Here is a 24,651-nt window from a genome sequence, read left to right as displayed (position 1 = left end):
ACGGTAGTATATTCAATCTTGCTCTAGGAAAAGCTCTTCTATATTTAAGAATTATTAGATTTTGTAAATAGGGTGCCAGTGAATTCAGATGACTGAGCAGAAAACTGTTACACTATGGGCAGAATTTTCTTATAGCAGCCAAATTGCTTTGTTGTTCAATGTCATAGAGGCGCAGTTTAATTAGAACTCTTGCTTTGTTAGCCCCTTAGATTGCTGTGGTGATAAACCATACGAGGAGTGCCTTAAGGAGATGCCAAGTATATCTGCACTCTGCAGAAACATGGACCAGGAAAGGGCTGAGTTGGCAAACGCCACACCCTCCACGTGAAACTTTGCGGTCATCCAGCAGTTGTTATGGCTCTGAAGCAGCAAGGACAACATGAATGATGCTCAAAAGTAATTGACGAGAACGCCGCCCAAAATGAAATAGAACACAAAAGGTACTTATCTCTTAGATCAAAATCAAAGGGAATGTTCTTGGAGCCCAATCTATGGGACTCCCAGCGGCCTGGGCTGTGGTTCCAGAGACGCTAATTAGTATGATCTAAGCTGGATGCGTGCAAAGTTTGCACTTTCGGAGGGTGGATCAAGCTGTCGAAGGTCTGAAAGAAAACATATAAAAGTCACTGCCACAGAAGGTCTTCTTAACAGTGTCATTCACCAACTCTTGTCTCCGGAATATCTGCTCTTCCTACTCTAGGTAAGTGTATGTATATATACACATTCCCACCGTGGGAATCTCTTTTGTAGAGAGATGCCTATTATTCTGCTGATTCTTAGAGGACAGGAAAGTCATCTGCAAATGAAATTGAAAATATTTGAAAGATTCACAGGTCAAGGATTCAATGGTTTTGATGTTGTAGTTGCCAGGATACATGAAGGAATAACAAACAAGGTGCTGGTGTTGGTGTGCAAAGCCCTACACAGCTTGGGACCAGGTGACTTGAGACCATTTAGATGAACTGGAATTCTCCCCATTCGCTGACAAAAGTCATGGACGAATGCAAACTGATTGTCCGCATGCAAAATACAGAGTTTCTGTTAACATAGGGCGAGTATAACATTGTATGTGCAGTGGTGGTGGTGTGGTTGCTCTTTCAGAAACCTAAGGCAGGCCCTTATACCATGATCTGCATGTAGGTGGTGGTGGAATTCAGAGGAGTGATGTTCTAGGGTATGGATGCTCAGCCAGTGCACAAAGATGTTCAAACTTGAGCTGAGGCAATCATTCTGAGAAGCCGTTTTCTGGAAACATTCTGAGATTTTTCATATAGAGGGATTGAAAATGCTGTCAGTTTTGGTCCTCTGAGTTTCTCATTTTTCCAACCTTACATTTAGTTCTCAACATTTTTGCAGCAATTTTCTATTTTTTTAAAAAAATAGTCCTCATGGAAATTCTCCTGTATATTAGTGCAAATTTCTCCTAATGAGCACATTTTAATTTATTTATTTATTTATTTATTTATTATTTGGTTGATATTCCGCCCTTCCTCCCAGCAGGAACTCATATGTAATTTTGACTCATATATTTATTTATTTGCGCACTTTCCCCTAACAGAACCATTTTCAGAGGACCAAAACTGAACACTTATCTGAGCAAAGGAACACTAACACTGGAAAACATGCCAAACGACTGAGCGTCAGAAATGAAAATGTTGTAAACATCCCTTCCCCTCAAAAAAAGTGGGGCATGAGGGCAAAAGGTGGTAGGAGAGTGCGGGGGAGGGCTAAGGCACTGTCTTGTTTTAATAATGTGAAACTCTAGCACACTATACATTCAAAAATGTTGACTTTGATTGAGAATTTCAGTCAGAGCTTGGAAGATTACTTCTAAAAAGTAATAAATTACAGTTACAATTACTTGGCCCCAAAAAGTAGTAATTGCCGTTACAATTACAATTGCTCTGAAAGTAACTGATTACTTTACTTTTTCTCAAAAGTAATCACTACAATTACATTTCAGTTACTTTTTTAAAAAAACTCCTACAAGGTGCTGGCCTTGGCTGCTGCACATCTAAGAAGCCTAAAACAATATTAAAAATAAACACACACACAGGGGGTAGTAGAATTAAAAAAATTATCCATAAGATTAACATAATGGCATAACAGAATCTCACATCCCCCCAAGCAATGGAGATACCCCAACTCTTGAAATCAAATTTTACACTTGAAATGCTTTTATAATATGTTTCTGTTATGTCTCAAAAGAACAAGATGCTCAAAGAGCATGTCAGACAAGGAATGTCTTTTTACAGTCATTACGTTGCCACCAGTACTGAACAGGCGTTCTACTGCGGCGCTTGAAGGCATGCCTGTATTGTGCTGCAAAAAACACCGCAGCACACGTGGAAAGCCATGGAGTGATGACACTTCCCTGCTGGGAGACCTCAGGTACCTCACCAGTTCCTCCTCAGCAGTGTGCACTGCTGACTTCTTGCAGAAAGTTAAAGAAATCATCTTCTAAGTCATCTCCTTCCTGGTCTTTATCTGAAGACTGATCACTGTCCTCATTAAGTACACCCATCTTTATTTCAGCTTTCAGCAAGGCTTCCATTGTGTATCTAAGAAAGAGAGAGGATATGTTAACACATATATGTTAGGAAACCATCATCTGCTCTTCATTTCCTGATGCTTGTCATGTCCCCTGGTTCAGGGTCCAGCCTGAGCCTGTGGATGATGACATGGAAGGTAGGAAGGTGACCAAGTCACCACACTCATGGGGCAGCACAGCAGACCCTTAAGGATTACCTGCAGCAACCCAAGGTTGTGATGAGGAGCCCCAGGAAGAAAAGGACCAGCCCCTGCCTGCCACCTTAAGCCCTCTGATGCCTCCCTTGAGACAACATTTCCCTTGGAGTAATCCACCCAAAGGGCTTCCCTAATGTTTTTACTTGTTGGTATGGGTGGTGGCCTGACACGATTCCAGCCAATCTAGTTTGAAGCGAGGGTGTAGGCAGGCTGCCAGAAGAAGCCTCTTGTCCTCCCAGATAGCTGCAAACCGCTTTCTTAGGGCTTCGCGCACACCTCTCAGCAGCTGAAAACAGTATGTGTACCTCTCAGGTTTGTTTTCCAGTCCTTCTAACTTGTGGTCCAGATTGCAGAGCGTTGGTAGCAAATACCCCATGAACATGCCGTTCTCCCGTTGCAGGATATCTAGGGACTGGGCTAGTGGCTCCATAATCTCTGTGTATTCCTGTACCACTTCAATCTCAGCAGCTGTGATCCTGGACAAGGAGCAGCGGTCCATTATGGCATGCATTTTTAGTGGCACAGTTGACAGGAGCTCATGTAGTTGCTTCAACACATCAAAGGTGGAATTCCACCTGGTCTTATTCGGTACCTTCAGATACACACCACATTGCGCATGGATATACTCAGCAATCTGGGCTGACTGGTTCTGCTTGGACCACAACTTGCTGCACTTTCCCATCAAGGAACGAAACTGTTTCTTGAAAGGACCAAGAAGACTACTTTTGGAGGAGTCAGAAAGCATGGCCTCTATGTCTTGTGTTGCCACAAGGTTGAGGGTGTGGCTAGCACATCTCTGGTGTGGTGGTAAAACAAAATCCTCTCCTGAGTCTGCAGCTTCTTCCTCTGCCTCAGGTCCTGTGTCCAGGATCTCACAGATAGGCACAAACTCCACCTCAGCCTCCTCCTCCTCCTGGTTATCACCATCATCGTCACTGGTGCCTGCAGCTTCCACTGGTTCTTTGGCCATGAAAACTCTGAACGCTTTCACAAAGTTGGAGCCATTGTCTGTAGTAGTGCACATAACTTTGTTGTGGATCCTGTACTGCACATGTACATCATGCAGTGCTTTTGAAAGGACATCGTATGTATGGCGCCCCTTCAGACGCTTACAAGCCAAGGCCCCGACCTCACGTTTCAGGGTAGTTGGGTTGATCCAGTGGGCTGTTACCCCAAAGTAACTCTTCTTGCCATTGGTCCAACAATCTGCAGTGGTTGCTATATATGCCACAGCACCCATTCGGTTTGCAAGAGTTTCTCTCATGTGGCATGCTCTCTTCTCAATTCTGTCTCTCAGAGTCTTGGCACATATGATGGTGAGATCTTTGGGGAGTCCAATGCAAACCAGATTAATGAGTGATGGTTTGTCCACAGTCTGAAGTGGTAATGTCTCCTCTACAATGAAATCAATGATTCTCCTGTCGAGATTGCTCTGGGTGACAGGCTCCCTGCCAGATCCCCACCTCTCAAGGGTTGTCTGCTGCTGCTTCAGCATTTTGGGAGGAGGGGTGTCATGCATTGGTTCAGGAAGGCCACGTCTCCTTGCCTTTATTGCTTCTTCAATTGCTCTCAGCTTCTCAGGGTGTGCCCTCTGAGGAAGAAGAACAAAGCATGAATCCAAGAAAAAATGGAAGAGGAACTTCACAATTTAAACATAAATAGACAATGGACACTCTTTGAGGACCAGCATGACAAAGGCTTACCTCAAAATGTTTCTTCACATTGGATGAGGAGGAAACAGCTGATCTCAGATTTTTGATCCTTGGAAGGCAGTAATTGCATCGTACCACAACATTTTCCCCACTCTGGCTCACAAATGTACAAGCTTTCTCAAAGCCAAACCATGGTACTTGCTGTTCTGCAGATGTGGCTGTGGGCAACTGGCACTGCTTCATGCCCTCCTCCTCCTCATGCACAGGGCCTCCTTTCTGAACCTCACTTTCTAGTTTTGCCTCCTCAGGATCAACAAGCTGTGACTCAAGTAGCCGCACTAACTGACTGCTGCTCTCAGCAGCAAAACCTGCAACAGGCGTCTCTGTAATAAACAAGAGATAATGCTCCTATATGGGTGAACTTCAGCTGTGATGTGCCCCCATCTCTTCCTCATGCTGCAAGATCCCCCAGTCAGAGTGGAAGTAAGCAGGTTGATAGCACAATTAAAAGAGATCCTATTTGCATCAGTTTTGCTCACTGAATAACCCTGCCTGGACCAGTCTAACCTACTATCTCACAGGGTTGTTGTGAGAACAAAATGAGACTAGGGTTCAAATCCCCACATAGCCATGAAGCTCACTGGGTGACCTTGGGCCAGTCACTGCCTCTCAGCCTCATGAAAACCCTATTCATAGGGTCACCATAAGTTGGAATCAACTTGAAGGTGGTACATATATTTTTTATTTTGAATATGATGATTATGATAATAAATATGCAGCATTTCAAATTAATTCTGTATGAGAAGCATTCCATGCCAAGCTTGGAAAACCAAGGATGAGGTATAAAATGTAGACAAAAATACTTTTGACAAAATGCCGTTTATCTTTTATATCTATATCTATAATTAGCAAATACAGCTGAATGATGTATGTAAAGTATTTTTTCTTTCCCTTTTCTTTTTTATTAATATTTTAGTACTACTGCTAAAGTTCTGATGAAAGAATAAAGCATTCATTAGCCAAATTCAAATGACAATGGGGTTTACAGGAGTTGTCTCTCTCTGGGACTGGGAATCTCTCTCTTTCTCACAGAACATGAGTTTGAGAGCTGGGGGACTGAGAGGAGGAGCTGCAAGGACCCTACTTCTCACCTCATCTCTGCCAAGAACAAAAAAATCAGCCTTAAGCCATTTCTTATACGCCTAATGATGTTTTATTATTATTATTATTATTATTATTATTACTGAGACAGTTTTTGTCCCACATACAATTCAGTCTTGTGATTAAACAGGACAAAAATACAAATAAAATGAAAGATGGAGTTCAAATAAATATACAATAAAAAGCTAGCCGGCATTTTAAAAGGCAGGAGTGCTCTGTCTGGATAAATACAGCACACATGTATGCATGGGAACAAGGGGGAGAGTTCAAAAAGGGGGGAAGGAAGCGTAGAGCTTGGAAAAGTTACTTTTTTGAACTACAGCTCCCATCAGCCTAATCCAGTGGCCACGTTGCCCAGGGCTGATGGGAGTTGTAGTTCAAAAAAGTAACTTTTCCAAGCTCTAGGCCGAAGTTCCTACTCTGCTCTGAGTAGGCAGAAGGTGCTGCGGGGGGGCACACACACACACACACACACAAATCATTGTCACTCACCTCCACAGCTCTTCGTCATTCTGCTGCTGCCTTCTCCTCCATTGTCCTTGCCCTGGCTTTTTCCTCCGGCGTCCATTTTGTCCTCTCAGCCTATTCACCTCTTCCCTCGTGCATCCTAACACAGATCACGAGGGAAGAGAGAGTCTGCGCAGAGGTCCAATCAGTGCGAGGCACATGTCTTGTGTTCACCAATCACAGCCAGGAGCTGACTTCCCCTTGTTCCCGCCCCCAAGTAACGTGCAACCTAACGTGGAAACGTTAGAGTTGCAGCTGAAAAGTAGGGAAATTACTAGTCGTTCCGTTACTTGCCAAATGTAATGGAATTACCCACTCGTTACTTAAAATTGTAACGAATTATAAGTAACTCGTTAAATATAACGAGTTACTTCCAAGCTCTGATTTCAGTTTATATTTTATATTCTTTGTAAAGCATTTAGAGGGATTTCCCTCCTTCATATCATTCAGTACTACTAAATGTCTAGGAGTACACCTCCATCTCTGCACAAGATTTGTGGGAGGTCTCCATTGGATGGGGAAGACTTAAATCCAGTAGCACTTGGTGGGACAGAGTGACGTGCCATTGCTCACTTGGCTTCCTACATGGAGCCACTGCTGCTAACTGAGAGATTCAGACGTGGTGGAAGTTCAGTGATGGCACAGTGCCACTCTCCCTCTCGGTTAAGGATAGCAACAGCCTCCTGGCAACGTCCTGATATCGACATCCACAGTTGGCATTTTAAGGTCTTTCTAGATGAACATTTACTTTTCATGAAACTATATATCTAAAGTGCTTCAGAGTGTCATTCAGCATCTTGAAATGGTACACCAACAATGGCATAACTTCAAGGGAAAGAATGTCACTTTTTCCAATTAAAATACTATAATTTAGGTTGTTAATTACAGCAGACAGGTTGATGCTGTATCCTGTCCCAATCTTGTCATGGGCTGGATTTACAATGTGCTCTTAAAATTATAATGATCCGGATGTTTTCTCAGAGCAGTGCTAACGCAATATATGGAAGTCGGGAAACAGTATAAATGCTCTCACCATTTCAGCTATTTCCACCAGTGTCTTTTGGCTTGCTGCAGTTTTTGGGGTTCATCTTTTCCTGCTGTTGGTAAGTTGTCTTTACATAAATGCTTTGTGAGAAGAGGGTGGGAAGGTACTCTGTGCCTCTGGAGCATATTTGCTTGGGATTTTGGTATTTGAAACTGAATTTGGGAAGAGGCAAATGAGAAAACTAGGGTATTTTGAGATTCGACTCACATATTAGGTGTGACCCACCGAGAAAACGGAAGAACATGCTGATCACTGGAACAGTGTGATTCATTTGATTCAACCTGTGCATGTGACCTGATCCAGTGGCATCAAGTCCATTATTAGCAATGGGCATCCCTACTTAGATCAAGCTCCATTCAACTCAATGAGGTTTGCTTCTGAGTAGGCATAGGTAGGATTTCACTGCCAGTCTAGGAATATCTGCAAGGGATATGCAAGCTTCCCTCATGCAGGCACAAGGCGGTCCAGATTGCATCTTCCAAACAACAAGCAAAGGTAAAAGAGTGTTGTATTAGGAGGTTGTTTCTGCTCTACAAACAAAAAAGGAGTTGCTGGAAGTGGGGCAAGAGCAAATCCTGTTTGGGTTCTTTTGTTTGTATTCCAGAAGGAAGAGAGAGTTAGGGTCCTCCAGGTGGCTAGACTTGCCTACCAACAGTCTGGGGGATCTCAACAGTACACCCGGGACCACCTCCGTCAGCTCAGCTAGGGAGACTGTTGGGCAGCGGGGTGGGCGGTACACCAACAGAATCCCCAGTCTGTTCCGCTAACCCAACACAAGAGTATAACATTTGATGTGCAGTGATGGTGCTGTGATTGCTCTTTCAGAAACCAAGGCAGGATCTTATACTATGATCAGCATATATGTGATGATAGAATTCAGAGGAATGGTGTTCCAGGGTATGGAATGCTCAGCTAGCTAAGATGTTCAAACTTGAGCTGAGGGGAGGAAAAACCTGAGAAAGTATTTTCTGGAAACATTCTGAGATTTTTCATATATAGGGATTGAAGATTCTGTCAATGATGGTCCTCTGAGTTTCTCATTTTTCTAATCTTACATTTAGTTCACAACAGTTCTGCAGCAATTTTCCATTTTTTTAAGAAAAAATCCTCATGGAAAGACGTCTTGGTCTTTTGCATTCGATGACTCAGGGATATTCCAGGACCTGCAGGTGACGTTCTGTTTAACATAAGAACATAAGAAGAGCCTGCTGGATCAGGCCAGTGGCCCATCTAGTCCAGCACCCTGTTCTCACAGTGGCCAACCAGGTGCCTGGGGAAAGCCCGCAAGCAGGAGCTGAGTGCAAGAACATTCTCCCCTCCTGAGGCTTCCGGCAACTGGTTTTCAGAAGCATGTTGCCTCTGACTAGGGTGGCAGAGCACAGCCATCATGGCTAGTAGCCATTGATAGCCCTGTCCTCCATGAATTTGTCTAATCTTCTTTTAAAGCCATCCAAGCTGGTGGCCATTACTGCATCTTGTGGGAGCAAATTCCATAGTTTAACTATGCGCTGAGTAAAGAAGTACTTCCTTTTGTCTGTCCTGAATCTTCCAACATTCAGCTTCTTTGAATGTCCACGAGTTCTAGTATTATGAGAGAGGGAGAAGAACTTTTCTCTATCCACTTTCTCAATGCCATGCATAATTTTATACACTTCTATCATGTCTCCTCTGACCCGCCTTTTCTCTAAACTAAAAAGCCCCAAATGCTGCAACCTTTCCTCGTAAGGGAGTCGCTCCATCCCCTTGATCATTCTGGTTGCCCTCTTCTGAACCTTTTCCAACTCTATAATATCCTTTTTGAGATGAGGCGACCAGAACTGTACACAGTATTCCAAATGCGGCCGCACCATAGATTTATACAACGGCATTATAATATCGGCTGTTTTATTTTCAATACCTTTCCTAATTATCGCTAGCATGGAATTTGCCTTTTTCACAGCTGCCGCACACTGGGTCGACATTTTCATCGTGCTGTCCACTACAACCCCGAGGTCTCTCTCCTGGTCGGTCACCGCCAGTTCAGACCCCATGAGCGTATATGTGAAATTCAGATTTTTTGCTCCAATATGCATAATTTTACACTTGTTTATATTGAATTGCATTTGCCATTTTTCCGCCCATTCACTCAGTTTGGAGAGGTCTTTTTGGAGCTCTTCGCAATCCCTTTTTGTTTTAACAACCCTGAACAATTTAGTGTCGTCAGCAAACTTGGCCACTTCACTGCTCACTCCTAATTCTAGGTCATTAATGAACAAGTTGAAAAGTACAGGTCCCAATACCGATCCTTGAGGGACTCCACTTTCTACAGCCCTCCATTGGGAGAATTGTCCGTTGATTCCTACTCTCTGCTTTCTGCTTCTTAACCAATTCCTTATCCACAAGAGGACCTCTCCTCTTATTCCATGACTGCTAAGCTTCCTCAGAAGCCTTTGGTGAGGTACCTTGTCAAATGCTTTTTGAAAGTCTAAGTACACTATGTCCACTGGATCACCTCTATCTGTATGCTTGTTGACACTCTCAAAGAATTCTAATAGGTTACTGAGACAGGACTTTCCCTTGCAGAAGCCATGCTGGCTCTGCTTCAGCAAGGCTTGTTCTTCTATGTGCTTAGTTAATCTAGCTTGAATTATACTTTCTACCAGTTTTCCAGGGACAGAAGTTAAGCTAACTGGCCTGTAATTTCCGGGATCCCCTCTGGATCCCTTTTTGAAGATTGGCGTTACATTTGCCACTTTCCAGTCCTCAGGCACGGAGGAGGACCCAAGGGACAAGTTACATATTTTAGTTAGCAGATCAGCAATTTCACCTTTGAGTTCTTTGAGAACTCTCGGGTGGATGCCATCTGGGCCCGGTGATTTGTCAGTTTTTATATTGTCCATTAAGCCTAGAACTTCCTCTCTCGTTACCACTATTTGTCTCAGTTCCTCAGAATCCCTTCCTGCAAATGTTAGTTCAGGTTCAGGGATCTGCCCTATATCTTCCACTGTGAAGACAGATGCAAAGAATTCATTTAGCTTCTCTGCAATCTCCTTATCGTTCTTTAGTACACCTTTGACTCCCTTATCATCCAAGGGTCCAATTGTCTCCCTAGATGGTCTCCTGCTTTGAATGTATTTATAGAATTTTTTGTTGTTGGTTTTTATGTTCTTAGCAATGTGCTCCTCAAAATCTTTTTTAGCATCCCTTATTGTCTTCTTGCATTTCTTTTGCCAGAGTTTATGTTCTTTTTTATTTTCTTCATTCGGACAAGACTTCCATTTTCTGAAGGAAGACTTTTTGCCTCTAAGAGCTTCCTTGACTTTGCTCGTTAACCATGCTGGCATCTCCTTGGCCCTGGCGGTACCTTTTCTGATCTGTAGTGTGCACTCCAGTTGAGCTTCTAATATAGTGTTTTTAAACAACTTCCAAGCATTTTCGAGTGATGTGACCCTCTGGACTTTGTTTTTCAGCTTTCTTTTTACCAATCCCCTCATTTTTGTGAAGTTTCCTCTTTTGAAGTCAAATGTGACCGTGTTGGATTTTCTTGGCAATTGGCCAGTTACATGTATGTTTAATTTAATAGCACTGTGGTCACTGCTCCCAATCGGTTCAACAACACTTACATCTCGCACCAGGTCCCGGTCCCACTGAGGATTAAGTCCAGGGTTGCCGTCCCTCTGGTCGGTTCCATGACCAACTGATCTAGGGAATAGTCATTTAGAATATCTAGAAACTTTGCTTCTTTGTCATGACTGGAACACATATGCAGCCAGTCTATGTCCGGGTAGTTGAAGTCACCCATTACTACCACATTTCCTAGTTTGGATGCTTCCTCAATTTCATATCTCATCTCAAGGTCTCCCTGAGCATTTTGATCAGGGGGACGATAGATCGTTCCCAGTATTAAGTCCCTCCTGGGGCACGGTATCACCACCCACAACGATTCTGTGGAGGAGTCTGCCTCTTTTGGGGTTTCGAGCTTGCTGGATTCAATGCCTTCTTTCACGTATAGAGCGACTCCGCCACCAATACGTCCTTCCCTGTCCTTCCGATATAGTTTATATCCAGGGATAACCGTATCCCACTGGTTTTCTCCATTCCACCAGGTCTCGGTTATGCTCACTATATCAATGCTCTTCTCTAAGACCAAGCACTCCAGTTCTCCCATCTTGGTTCGGAGGCTCCTAGCATTAGCGTACAGGCACTTGTAAGCAGTGTCTCTCTTCAAGTGTCTTTGGCACTTGTGGTTAGGCCTGTGGTAATTTTGCTCTTCTGAATTTATATCTTGTGCCCCTGCTCTCACAATGCCTACTTCTAGGCCTACCCCTTTTAAAATTTCATCATTTCTTTGGTCTTTATCCCAGGGGGGAGGTTTATTCCAAACCGGACCTTTCTCAGCTCCTGTCGGGTTTCCCCCCTCAGTTAGTTTAAAAGCTGCTCTGCTACCTTTTAATTTTAAGTGCCAGCAGTTTGGTTCCATTCTGGTTCAAGTGGAGCCCGTCCCTTTTGTACAGGCCCGGCTTGTCCCAAAATGTTCCCCAGTGCCTAACAAATCCGAACCCTTCCACCCGACACCATCGTCTCATCCACGCATTGAGACTGCGAAGCTGGGCCTGTCTGGCTGGTCCTGTGCGTGGAACTGGTAGCATTTCAGAGAAAGCCACCTTGGAGGTCCTGGCTTTCAGCATCCTACCTAGCAACCTAAATTTTGCTTCCAGGACCTCACGGCTGCATTTCCCCATGTCGTTGGTGCCAACGTGCACCACGACCACTGACTCCTTCCCAGCACTGTGTACCAAACTATCTAAACGACGGGCGATATCCGCAACCTTCGCACCAGGCAGGCAAAACACCTTGCGGTCTACACGCCCATCACACACCCCACTGTCTATGTTCCTAATGGTCGAATCACCCACTACAAGGATCCCTCCACCCCCTGGAGATATATCCTCGGCACAAGAGGATAGCTGCTCATCCCCCAAGGAATGGGTCCCTTCTAAGGGATCGTTTCCCTCTTCCTCAGCTGGATGCTCTCCTTCCCCGAGACCATCGTTGTCCATGATAGCAGGAGAGCTATCATCGTTGGAGTGGGACACAGCTATAACGTCCCTGAAGGCCTCCTCCACACACCTCTCTGCCTCTCTCAGCTTTTCCAGGTCCGCCACCTTGGCCTCAAGGAAATGAAGTCGTTCCCGGAGAGCCAGGAGCTCATTGCACCGAGAGCACACCCACGACTTCTGTCCAACAGGCAGATAGTCGTACATGCTGCAGGCGGTGCAAAACACTGGAAAGCCCCCACACCCCTGTTGGCTTCTTACCTGCATAGTTTTGTTTAAGGTTTATTACGTCAATGGGTTGGAGACTGCGGTTTAGTTGAGGTCAGGGAACAGACGGGCACAGTGGGGGGCCCTGGCCTCCTCGCCCTGCTGCCGAACTCGCTCTGCTGCTTAACTCGCCTTGACGCTTTGTCAGCTGGGGCCTTGATGCTTTAGCAAGGACTGAGCTGACTCTCTCCCTGTATGTGTCGGTGGAGTTTCCTTTTCCCCCTTCTCTCCGACTGGAATTTAGCCTTGTTTACAGTGTCTCCTGAAGCTTTCCTGCTAGGGTGGTGTTGAAAACTAGCTTTCTATAGGCTTCCTTCTCCTAGGATCTGTCTCCTAAGATATAGGTTCTTTCAGGATTTGGCTCCTAGCTCAGGGTGACCTTGGGCTGCCCTTATTACTTATTGCTCTGAGCTGTTTTACTTCAATTAAATAATGGAATAAATGGGAGCTACTTACCCTCTTTTCGCTCTGCTGCTTAACTCGCCTTGACGCTTTGTCAGCTGGGGCCTTGATGCTTCATCAGCTGGGGCTCCCTCTAGCTCGTGGAGCAGGCTCCCTCGCTAGGGTGCTCTGACTTTATATGTGTGGCTGGTTCCTCCCAGCTACTGCTGCCAGCCAATGATGTGTTACTTGAGGCTGATGGCTCAACTATCAGCTGGGGCTTACCTCTTTAGGATTATCTCAGACTTCCTTCCTTTGAAGGCAGGAAGGCAGGCTTCCTTCCTGAGCAAGGGGCAGGGCTGTTTAAGCTTTTGGTTGCTTTTAATCTAAGCAAGGGGCTGCACCTTCCAGGCAAGTCTTTTTTGTTTGTTGTTTTCCCACCTAGAACAGCCTGACCTTTATTTAACCTAGGGAAACAGAGCTTGTGGTTGTGTTTCAGGAAGGCTGAAGCTGCCCTTTTTAGCAAGGACTGAGCTGACTCTCTCCCTGTATGTGTCGGTGGAGTTTCCTTTTCCCCCTTCTCTCCGACTGGAATTTAGCCTTGTTTACAGTGTCCCCTGAAGCTTTCCTGCTAGGGTGGTGTTGAAAACTAGCTTTCTATAGGCTTCCTTCTCCTAGGATCTGTCTCCTAAGATATAGGTTCTTTTAGGATTTGGCTCCTAGCTCAGGGTGACCTTGGGCTTGATGTAACATGTTCTGCTTGTCCTATTGCTTTTGAAGGTAGCTGTCTCCCTGAGGGACATACAGGTGATACAGCGTTTGCAGTGACAAGGAAGAAACCCAGGATTGCTGAGAGGTGGCTTCGTATATATAGATGTGTGTCGTTCCCACTGAACTCTGTGGGAATCACTTTTGAAGAGACATGCATATTATTCTGCTGACTCTTAGAGGACAGGAAGGTCATGTGCAAATGAAATTGAAAATATTTCAAACCCAGTTCAAAGATTCATGGGTCAAGGGTTCAATGGTTTTGATGCTGTAGTTGCCAGGATACATGAAGAAATTAAAAGCAAGGTGCTGGTTTCGGTGTACGGAGCCCTACACAACTTGGGACAAGGTTACTTGAAAGGTCATCTTACCCCTTACATATCCTGTTGATCACTGCGCTCTGCAGGTGAGGGCCTCCTGCAGACACCAAGTTATCCAAAGGTCCACTCTGCACAATATAGGAAGTGGACCTTGAGTGTAGTGGCACCGACGCTTTGGAATTCCCTCCCCTTAAATATTATACAGACTCCATCTCTGTTGTCTTTTCAGTGCCTACTGAAGATCTTCCTCTTTCAACAAGCCTTTTAAGTAGAGACCTTATCCCAGTCTGTGTCTGTGTTGGAAATGCTTTTAAAATTGTTTTTATAGATAGTTACTTCTTTTTTAAAATATATTTTAATATGATTTTATTATATATTGTTTTTGAGATGTTTTCAGTGTTTTTTGTGTGTGTTCTGTCTATTGTTTGCTTTCCTCGGCTCTCTCTGGAAGGCAGAGGTAGAAAATTTAACAATAATAATTTCTTGAGAAATAATGAACAGGTTTGATGAACCCTTTGGAATAGGATGGTGGTGACTTTCAAATATGCAGGTTATTGAAACTAGAGGATAATTTCAGCTGTTCTGCATTTGAGACCATTGAAGATGAACTGGAATTTTCCACATTTGGTGACAAGAACCATTGACAAATGCATACAGAATGTTTGTATGCAAAATACTGAGTTTGTGTTAATATTGGGTGAGTATAACTATTTATGTGCAGTGATGGTGCTGAGATTGCTCTTTCAGAAACTCAAGGCAGGATGTTATACTATGATCCCTTCATGGAATCCATCCATCTCTTGTTTGGCCTTCCTCTTTCTACTCCCTTCTGTTTTTCCCACCATTACTGTCTTTCCTAGTGAATCACGTCTTCTCATTATGTGTCCAAAGTATGATAACCTCAGTTGCATCATTTTAGCTTCTAGTGATAGCACAGGTTTAATTAGTTCTAACACCCAATTCTTTATCTTTTTTGCAGTCCATAATATGCACAAAGCTCTCCTCCAACACCACATTTCAAATGGGTTGAATTTTTTCTTATCTGCTTTTTTCACAGTCCAACTCTCACATCCATACATAAAAATTGGGAATGACATGGTCTAAATAATCCTGACTTGTTCAGTGATACATCTTTGCATATCAGGACCTTTTCTAGTTCTCTCATAGCAGCCCTCCCCAGTCCTAGCTTAATCCTGATTTCTGATAGAAATTTCTCATTACATAGGTAGTCCATATTTTTTCTGTACATCAGAATCCATGTTCTTAATAATATATTCCCGTGGTCATATATGAGACTATAAATCCTATGTTCCCATGGTCATTCTTGTGTCTCCTTTCAATTATTTCAAGCAACACCTTTCCAATATTGTTATATTGTGGTGTTTTTCTGAAAAAAACCCTCAAATAAATAATTTTAAGATGCTTCCCCTCCAAAAATAATTTCTGTACTTTCCCATTTATTTTTATAGAAAGTTGAATTGTGCATCGGTGTCCTATTCCAGATTTCACACCCTAATTCCCTTCTATTCTGGTGTGTCAATGCACAATTAAAAACAAATTTTCACATGGGAGTCTGATTAGATGTCAGCATTAACCTTCCTAACCAATTTCTTTAGCTGTTACAAATGAACTCACACCCAAGTAAGTTGATTCAGTCTCACACCAGCCCTTCTAAGATGTCCACCACTTGAATGTCACCAATTCTCTGAAGACTTTCTTCAGTAGCTAACACTCTCTCCTTTCATGCTGATTGGCTCCTACAGCGTTTGTTGATGTGGGAGAAGGCATGAACAAGGATCTCATTCTCAACCCAGCAGCAAAAAAGGGGCAGAGGGAGGGGTGTGGCTGTGACTATCATGCAGGGACCCGGCCGTTCCGAATTTGCCACTACACTACTGGATGAGTGGATTAACAAGCCATGACATGATTCTCACTTGTGGTTAGGGTTGCATCCCAGGGTCAAGGGTAGCTCATGTGAATGGTCTTCCACCATTATAAATTTTTGCAAAGATATGCAAGCAAGTCAGTCCTTGCCTGGAAACTGGAAGCATCATCACTTTTGCAGGCCTGAAGAATATTCAGAGCTCTATGAAGGGATGACAAGGGGACATTCTCTGCATTTTGGTAACATATCAGTGTTTTACTTCTGTTTGTATGATATTCTAAACTGTTTTTAGAGCTTCTGTTTGCCACTTTCTGACCAGAGTGGATTAAGCACGACAAATTTCAACTAGATCCATGGTTTTCATGGAAGGAATATTTATTCATGTATTTATTTTTTTTTTTAAAAAAAGAGGAAAAGTTTCTAGCAGTTCCTCCAGGAGAGGGTGAAAAGTGCAGACATGGTCGTCTCTCAGAGATTCTGGAGACAAGAGTTGGTGAATAACAGTGTTAAGAAGATCTTCTGGGGCAGAGATTTTGATATGTTTTCTTTCAGACCTTCGGCAGCTTGATCCACCCTCCCAAAGAGCAAACTTTGCATGCATCCAGCTTAGTTCATACTAATTAGCATCTCTGCAATCACAGCCCAGGTCGCTGGGAGTCCCATAGATTGGGTTCCAAGAACATTCCCTTTCATTTTGATCTAAGAGATAAGTACCTTTTGTCTTCTATTTCATTTTGGGAGTCTCGGCGTTCTCATCAATGACTTTTGAGCATCATTCATGTTGTCCTTGCTGCTTCAGAGCCATAACAACTGCTGGATGACTGCAAAGTTTCACGTGGAGGGTGTGGTGTTTGCCAACTCAGCCTTGTCCGGGTCCATGTCTCTGCAGAGTGCAGACATACTTGGCATCTCCTTAAGGCTTTGCTCTTATGGTTTAACACCGCAGCAATCTTAGGGGCTAACAAAGCAAGAGTTCTCATAAAAGAGCACCTCTATGACATTGAACAACAAAGCAATTTGGCTGCTATAAGAAATTTCTGCCCATAGTGTAACAGTTTTCCGCTTAGTCATCTGAATTCACTGGGACCGTATTTACAAAATTAATGAATCAATTAAATGTAAAAGAGCTTTTCCTAGAGCAAGATTGAACAGATTATCATCAGTCATATTAAAAGGGCGTTGTAGAAGAATTCCACTGTAAAATGGTGTATGCCCATGTAGAGTTGGTAGTGTTGGAACAGTAGCCCATGTAATGGTATTCTGTCCTTTCCTTAGAGATTTGAGAAGTGAGCTGATTACTCCACTGTTATTGTTACTTTTGATAGCCTAACTCCATTTTGGTTCAAGTGGAACCCAGGAGGTTCAAGGTCGGGAACTATAACTCCCACCCCCACTCTCTCTCTCTCTCTCTCTCTCTCACACACACAGAATGGTATGGGTGGTTATGTGTTCCAGAGGTGTTGTGCAAAGAACAACAAGGGAGCGTTAAGAAACAAAAATTAACTAAGAGCGACTGGATAAATGTTCTCCTTGGCAGAGTTCCCTCCAGCACAGTAGAATAGTCCTATTGTCCAAAGAAAGTAGCCTAAGTTTTTCAGGGTCAGCAAGAGACATACACACACACACACACACCACAAACTCACCAGATGCTCAGACCCCTCCATGGCAGGAGGGGAAGAGAGAAAAAGTATTTTTAAGACGGAGGCTTGAATCTAGGAAAAGAAGCTGAGAAGGAGAGGAGAAGGGGGGGCAATGGTGGTCTGCGCTCCGACACGTATAGCCACACTCTAAAACAACACTCTCAAGGCAGGACTGCAGGGAGAGATCCGAGGAGAGAGTCAGGGTCTCGGTGCAAACCTTGAGAATAAGAGATTTTTTCATGGTTTTGGTTCAGAGGTCTTATACCTCTCTCCAGCTGCATTCATCTGCCCATTCCGGGTCTAGGATAGGTCTTCTCTCCCAGGGCGGGTTCTAAAGAGCGGCCAGGTTGGGCACTGGCCCGAGGGCCCTGGATCTACAGGAGCCCCTGAGCAGTCCTTGAGGGGCTCTCTGCTCCCCTTCCGCGATCCACGCCCCCCTATGCCCCCCCTTACCTGTCAGCCGGCTTTTTAGCATTGCCCTTAATGAAGATGGTGGCCACAGCTTCCCTAAGGTACTGAAGCCGCTGCCGCCTTCTTAATCGATGGGAGAGATCTGTGCGCATAGCACGCATGTGTGCCGTCAACAAAGATGGTGGTGGAGGCTTCATTCCCCGTAGGGAAACCAGGGCCGCCATCTTCATTAAGGGCAATGGTAAAGACTAGACAGGTAGGGGGCACAGGGTGTGTGTGCGTGCGCACACCCACCCACCCACCGGTGCTCACGACAAGCTGATGCACAAGGGCCCCCGCATGCCTGGAGCCGGCCCTGATCTCTCCTACCTGTCACTCTTTATAGTAATAGGGTTCTTTGATCTGTTTAGTTTAAAGTTATGAATGGGTTAGGATATTAATGATTAATGCTGCCACTCACAAAAGTAACTTTGTAATGCTATCCTTCTCTTTTTCTCAATAAAAGAAAGCTTTGCTTTACTCTGGTGTGGACCTGCATTTGGGGGTTATATATGCACCATTCAGTCACTTTTCAGGGCAACCTGCTTGTTTTTATCCCTAGCAAAAGATCCCCCTCCTCTCAAGGAGGTGTGTTTCATGGGCCATGTGGGTGGCACGTTCACACACTCAGGCTCCCAAGAGCACGTGCCGTAACATTATCCTTCCCAGGGCCTTCAACTAACTTTGATGTGGTTTTACTTGTGCAGACCAAGACCAGAAGGTGCCGGAAATATCTGCAAGATTTTTAGCAGATGCCGTTAGAACAAGATCTTCAATGGTACCTTGATTTTCAATCTGATCTAGGTTGTTTTGTTGTTGTTGTTGTTGATGATGATGGTTTTATTTGTCCATTTCTCTTACAATGATGGATTTTGGATATATCAATCTCACCTGTTGGTATTCACCAGTTCCCTCCGGTATTGGAAGGAAGGTGGGGACATACAGGAGATTATTGAAGAAGTCATGCTAGATGCATGATGGCACAGGGTTCCTGTAACTTGCCAATTAGCGTAAGGGGGAAAAGGGGGGAAATTGGAAGCCTTCTCTTCCTTAGTTTTTAGAGTCCTTGTGATCCAAAATGTTTCGAGCAGAGACAAAGGGAAGGGAAAGTGAACAGGACTAGGGACAGAGCTTGGAAAAGTTACTTTTTTGAACTACAACTCCCATCAGCCCCGGCCAGCAACTTTTCCAAGCTCTGACTAGGAATGGCTGAGAAACTCAACTCAATTCACCTTTAATGCTGAATTTATCAAATTCACATTTTCCAAAATGATATGAGAACTGAAACACGGCCATATTTCAAAATCCCCACTTCTCTGTGTTCTTTTCTATGCAGTCTAACCAACCAGTGTTTTACGAATACCAATTATGTGAAGGGAAACTGTCATCAAAATGAATACATGCAAGAAAATAACATGCAAATATGCATTGTGCGAAGGGAATCTCTTGCAAAATTGTGTACATTAGTGTCAACTGGAGAAATTCACAGGAAAATGTTTGGGAATTTTTGTTACTGTTGAAACCTGGAGAAGTGAATTTAAGACTGGAAAAATGAGAAATGGAGGGAAACATAACTGACAGATTTTTGCATCTCTCTGTACGACACAGTACTACTAAATTTCCAGGAGTACACCTCCATCTCTGCAAAGATTTGTGGGAGGTCTCCATTGGATGGGGAAGACTTAACTCCACTTGGTGGGACAGAGTGACGTGCCATTGCTCACTTGGCTTCCTACATGGAGCCACTGCTGCTAACTGAGAGATTCAGATGTGGTGGAAGTTCAGTGATGGCACAGTGCCACTCTCCCTCTCGGTTAAGGATAGCAACAGCCTCCTGGCAACGTCCTGATATCGACATCCTGAGTTGGCATTTTAAGGACTTCCTACAGGCACATTTATTTTTAATGAAACTATATAGCTAAAGTGTTTTGGAGTGTCATTCAGCATCTTGAAATGGTACACCAGCAATGGGATATAATCAAAGAAAAGAATGTCACATTTTCCTATTAAAATACTATCAATTAGGTTGTTAATTACAGCAGACAGGTTGATGCTGTATCCTGTCCCAATCTTGTCTTGGGCTGGATTTCCAGTGTGCTCTTAAGATTTTAATACCTTAATGATCCAAATGTTTTCTAAGAACAGTGCTGATGCAATATATGGAAGTCGGGAAATAGTATAAATGCTCTCACCATTTCAGTTATTTCCACCAGTGTCTTTTGGCGTCCCATGATTTTTGGGGCTCACCTTTTCCTGCTGTTGGTAAATTGTCTTTCATAAATCCTTTCTGAGAAAAGGATGTGAAGGCACTCTGTGCCTCTACATCATATTTGTTTGGAATATTAGATTGGGAAATTGAATTTGGGAAGAGGCAAATGAGAAAACTAGGGTATTTTGAGATTCGACTGACAGACTTGGTGTGGCTCACCGTAAAAATGGAAGAACATGATGATCACTGGAACAGTGTGATATGTTTCATTCTACCTGGGTGTGTGACCTGATCCAGTGGCATCAAATCCGTTGTTAGCAATGGGCATCCCTACCTAGAGCAAGCTCCATTCAGCTCAATGAGGTTTGCTTCTGAGTAGGCATAGGTAGGATTTCACTGTCAATCTAGGAATATCTGCAAGCGATATGGAAGCTTCCTTTATGTGGGCACAGAGCGCTCCAGTTTGCATCTTCCAAACAACAAGCAAAGGAAAATCTTTGATGGTAAAAGAGTGGTGTATTAGGAGGCTGTTTCTGCTCTACAAAATAAAGGAGTTGCTGGATGTGGGGCAAGAGCAACTCCTGTTTGGGTTCTTTTGTTTGTATTCTAGAAGGGAGAGAGAGTTAGGGTCCTGCAGCTGACTAGGTTTGCCTACCTTTACCTGTGCTCTTCTCTACCGAACTTCCTTCCATTCTAAACTGATATACTCAGGGAAGCTGACCTGCCCCTCCTTCCTTTGTCTTCTTCTTCTTCTTCTGTTCGAGGAGAGAGGAGACAACTTTGACTTTGCTCTCTCTCCTGAGCCATGAGGGCAATACCCAAGTCTGGGCATTGCACCTCCAATTTAGTTAGTTAGTTAGAACTAGGTATACTTTTCCTATCTACTATGCATTTCTATAACGTAGCTTTTTCAATGTGCTAAGTCATATCTCAGTGGTCGAAATGCAGGGTAAAAGCCTGCTATTTACATAAAAACACATACTGGCACACACGCAGCTCAGACCACTGAGGATCACTGCATATATATATTTATATATATATACATATTTCCATCACGGAGTCAACCAAAAATACAGGAGGCATTTTGAAAGGAACCCATCACGGAGAGGCAGCCCTAATCTCTCTGTAAAAGCAAGACATGCTTTGAGACCCCTGCCTTCCTGCCCTTTAGGGATTAGCATTTGCTGACACAATTTAGCCATTTGATATCTCCCTCACCTTCCAATATTAAGCAGGAGGCTTTTTACACTGCCTCAAGATGCAATCTGAAACCCATTCAACCATGCAGTAAGCCCCATTGAATTTAATGTAGGGAAACTTAGTCACCGTGTTCTTGCAGCTACAATGAACACCTGATGGGATTCACATTATTAGCCACAGGTGATGAACACACAGCCAATGGTTCTGCAAAAAGTCATTTCTGACTCGGATTCCAGAGAATGGGGGTTTCCAGAGCAGGCGCTGGAGGGGAGGGAACTGGCCAAAGGGTAGGTGGAGGGAAGCAAGAAAATCAGAGGAAGAGAAGTGAGTTAGCAGGCATGCCCTAGATGAATGGAAAGAGGAGCAGTAGAAATCACCATTGGAGCATGTGTGTTGTGAGGCAGGTATGTGCTGCACCCCCTCCCCTTGCCATAGGACATGAAAACGAAAATGTAAGAATATGATTGTTGCAGGAACAGTGTGATGGATTTGTTTTATCCTTAGTTTATGACCTAATCCAGGGGCAAGAAATTCATGATGACAGGTGGGCATCAGTTCTGTGCACTGCATGCTCTGCAAGAGGAATGGGGTGATTCAAGTGAGGCTTTCACATGTCCGAGTTGGACTGAACCTTTAACAGCGCATCTCCAGCTGGACTCAGATGCCCCCACATTTAAAATGGGAGGTACTGTGTTTCTACCCCCCCCACCCACTTTCCCTTACACAGGTCAGTTGGGGGAGCGATCTCTGCCAGCATGACGAGGATGTCTTCTCACAAGTCCATGCTGGAGAGCAGACTCCACCCGTCAACATTGGAGGTGTGTGAAAGGTGACGTCTTTTGGTGACCTTTGCCAACCGCAACCTTCACCACCCCTACTTACTCCCTTTGAATACTGTTGTACAGACTTGAAAAGTATTACATTTTCCATCCAGGAGAACCCCTGTGGGTCTCAATCTGAAATGTCACCAGTTTCCACTCCTGTGATACTTCACACCACACCCTTGCACAGGAAGGAAAAGAGAGGCTCCAACGCTTTACCAATATACCTCCTTGCTCTCCACCACACCGCACCCCCATCCAGTGAATGCCAAAGAGCTCCCTCCTCCAGTGCAATCTTGCCTTGCCCTTGCTGCTGTCTGTTCAGCATAACATAGGAAGCAGACATTTAGTGTGGTGGCACCGACCCTTTGGGATTCCCTTCCCTTAAATATTAGACAGACGCAGTCTCTGTTATATTTTCGGCACCTACTGAAGACCTTCCACTTTCAACAAGCCTTTTACATAGATGCCTTCCTAGTCTGAGTCTGTCTTGGAATTGCTTTTCAAAATATTTTTAAAGCTGGGTATCTTCTTAAAATAAGATTGGATTTGATTAGTTTTTAAAGCTGTTTCAATGTGTTTTTTAAGATGTTTTGTTTTCATATGTTTTAGGGTGCTTTTCGTGTTTTTGTTACTGCCCTGGGCTCCTTCTCGGAGGAAGATCAGGTTATAAATTGAATAATAATGATGAAAATCAAACAAGTATTAAAGTGCACGTCAACATTCACAAGCTTAAATGATTCCACTCCCTTTTCCCCCAGATTTTTTCTCGACTGGAAAGTCATCTATCAACATCAGAGTGATGGAAGTGATCCCATCAGGGAGAATATATGTGCCCTTAAAATTTACAATTCATGAGGATTATCGCTATCCCACTGGACCATACCTGAATCCTCTCCTGTCTGGTCGAGTCCCCATAACAATTTTGGAAGTTGGCACATCCCCATTTCTCCTGAGCAACAAACCGGAGCAGAGATATGGAGGGTCCTCAGGTTTTAGCTTTCCTCAACTTTGGTCTGAAATTCATTTGCCACCACTGATGCAACCATGCTCATTTCTTTACAATCCCGGAACAAGATCACCCCTTCATTGAATGGGAACATGATCATCACAGGAATGGAACAGAACGGTACCCGAATTGCACAAAATAGATTCACAGGTGATGATTGTATGGGTTTTGGTGCCAGAAATGTTGAGCCTCTCCATCCAGATAAACAAGAGCAGACTGGATCATCACATCTGTCACTCATACCTACACCTGCCTGCTCAAAGCACCTCTCAGGTTTCCCTCCAACTCTCTTCGATATGGAGTTTTTTGCTTCCTTTCTTTCAAGCCAACCTGAAGGCATTCTGACCAAAATTCAAGGGATCCCAAATTCACTGCTCATTCTTTGATGTATCTCTGAATATTCCTCAGGTCTGCAAGATTTATGATGCTTCCATTTTCCTGAGAAGCTGTCATTCTCTGTGTACTTATGCCTTGTCTCATTTTACTCCTCATTCATCTGTCATTTCACTCTTCTGCACAAAATGTATTGTTCACCTTTCTGAAGCTGCTCAACATGGAAAGGCTTCCCTGCACTCCTCTTTCCCCTACAATAAACCTCATCTATCTGCATCAAAACGATCTGTTGTGGTCCTCTTATGTTTTACTCCTTCGGGGCAATCAGGTTTAGATTCCGGTTGGGTGAGGATTGCTCAAGATAGAAGTGATTTTAGGAAAGATAGAGCTATCAACACTAAAAGGGTAAAGTCTCAGTGATTGGTCCCTGTTTGAGTAAGGTCTCAAAGTTCAATTCCAGCACCCTTTTCAAAAGGATTAAACATCTGGGTTGAACTCTCCTTCCTCAGATATTACGACCAGAGCTGAGCTTAGTCCAACTATTTCCCCTCAATGTCAAGGTACCTCTCAGGATTGTTGCTGAAATTGGATTGAGGCATCACCATTTCTAGCAAGAGATTCCCTCTAGCATTCTCTAAGCTGATCCTCAATGGATGAATGTGCTTTGACATTGTGTTCCATTATTGCTTGCTTGCTTGCTTGCATTCATATACAGTCCCATAGCTAAGGCTCTCTGGGCAGTTTACAGCAATTAAAAACAATAAGAACAAATACACAACTTTTAAAACACACACAAAACATTAAAAACACTTTCAGTTTCATCTGGAACATTCTGCACCTAGGGATCCCACACAAAGAATATAAGATTCATCAAATGGAACGTCATGTGTCCCAAGGCGCATTGTGGTTGCCAAAGTGTTTGTGGGGTATCCGCCTTGTGCTGCCCTCTGGGGGGCAGGTTTGGGAAATAGCGGAACCAAAGACAGTTGTGGGTGGAAACAGGATGCAACCTTAATAAATACCACAACTAATTGGTGTTGGCATGGCCGTGGAGATAGGGTCGAAGTCTCCTCAAACCACCTGCCTGTTGATTGACAACTGCCTCAGAATGACTATTGAGGAAACCCGGGCAGTTGGCAAGAGTAAAATGGATCCAGTCTGGTGCTTTCCAGGCATCTGGAGCCACGCTATCAACTGAGGTTAGTTGGCTTCAGATCGG

General features: G+C 43.9%; 1 long non-coding RNA gene across 1 annotated transcript; it reads left to right on the top strand.

The window, feature by feature from the left end:
• Positions 1–594: 594 nt before the first annotated feature.
• On the top strand, positions 595–23,717 carry LOC133375359 (uncharacterized). Its single transcript, XR_009760171.1, has 2 exons — positions 595–700; positions 22,852–23,717. It is a non-coding gene; the product is annotated as an uncharacterized LOC133375359 (long non-coding RNA).
• The last annotated feature ends 934 nt before the right edge of the window (positions 23,718–24,651 follow it).

Source organism: Rhineura floridana, unplaced genomic scaffold (genome assembly GCF_030035675.1).
Source record: "Rhineura floridana isolate rRhiFlo1 unplaced genomic scaffold, rRhiFlo1.hap2 scaffold_26, whole genome shotgun sequence".
Taxonomy (NCBI): Eukaryota; Metazoa; Chordata; class Lepidosauria; order Squamata; family Rhineuridae; genus Rhineura; species Rhineura floridana.
The sequence above is the reverse complement of the archived record's forward strand: the minus strand, read 5'-3'. Positions and strand labels throughout refer to the sequence as shown.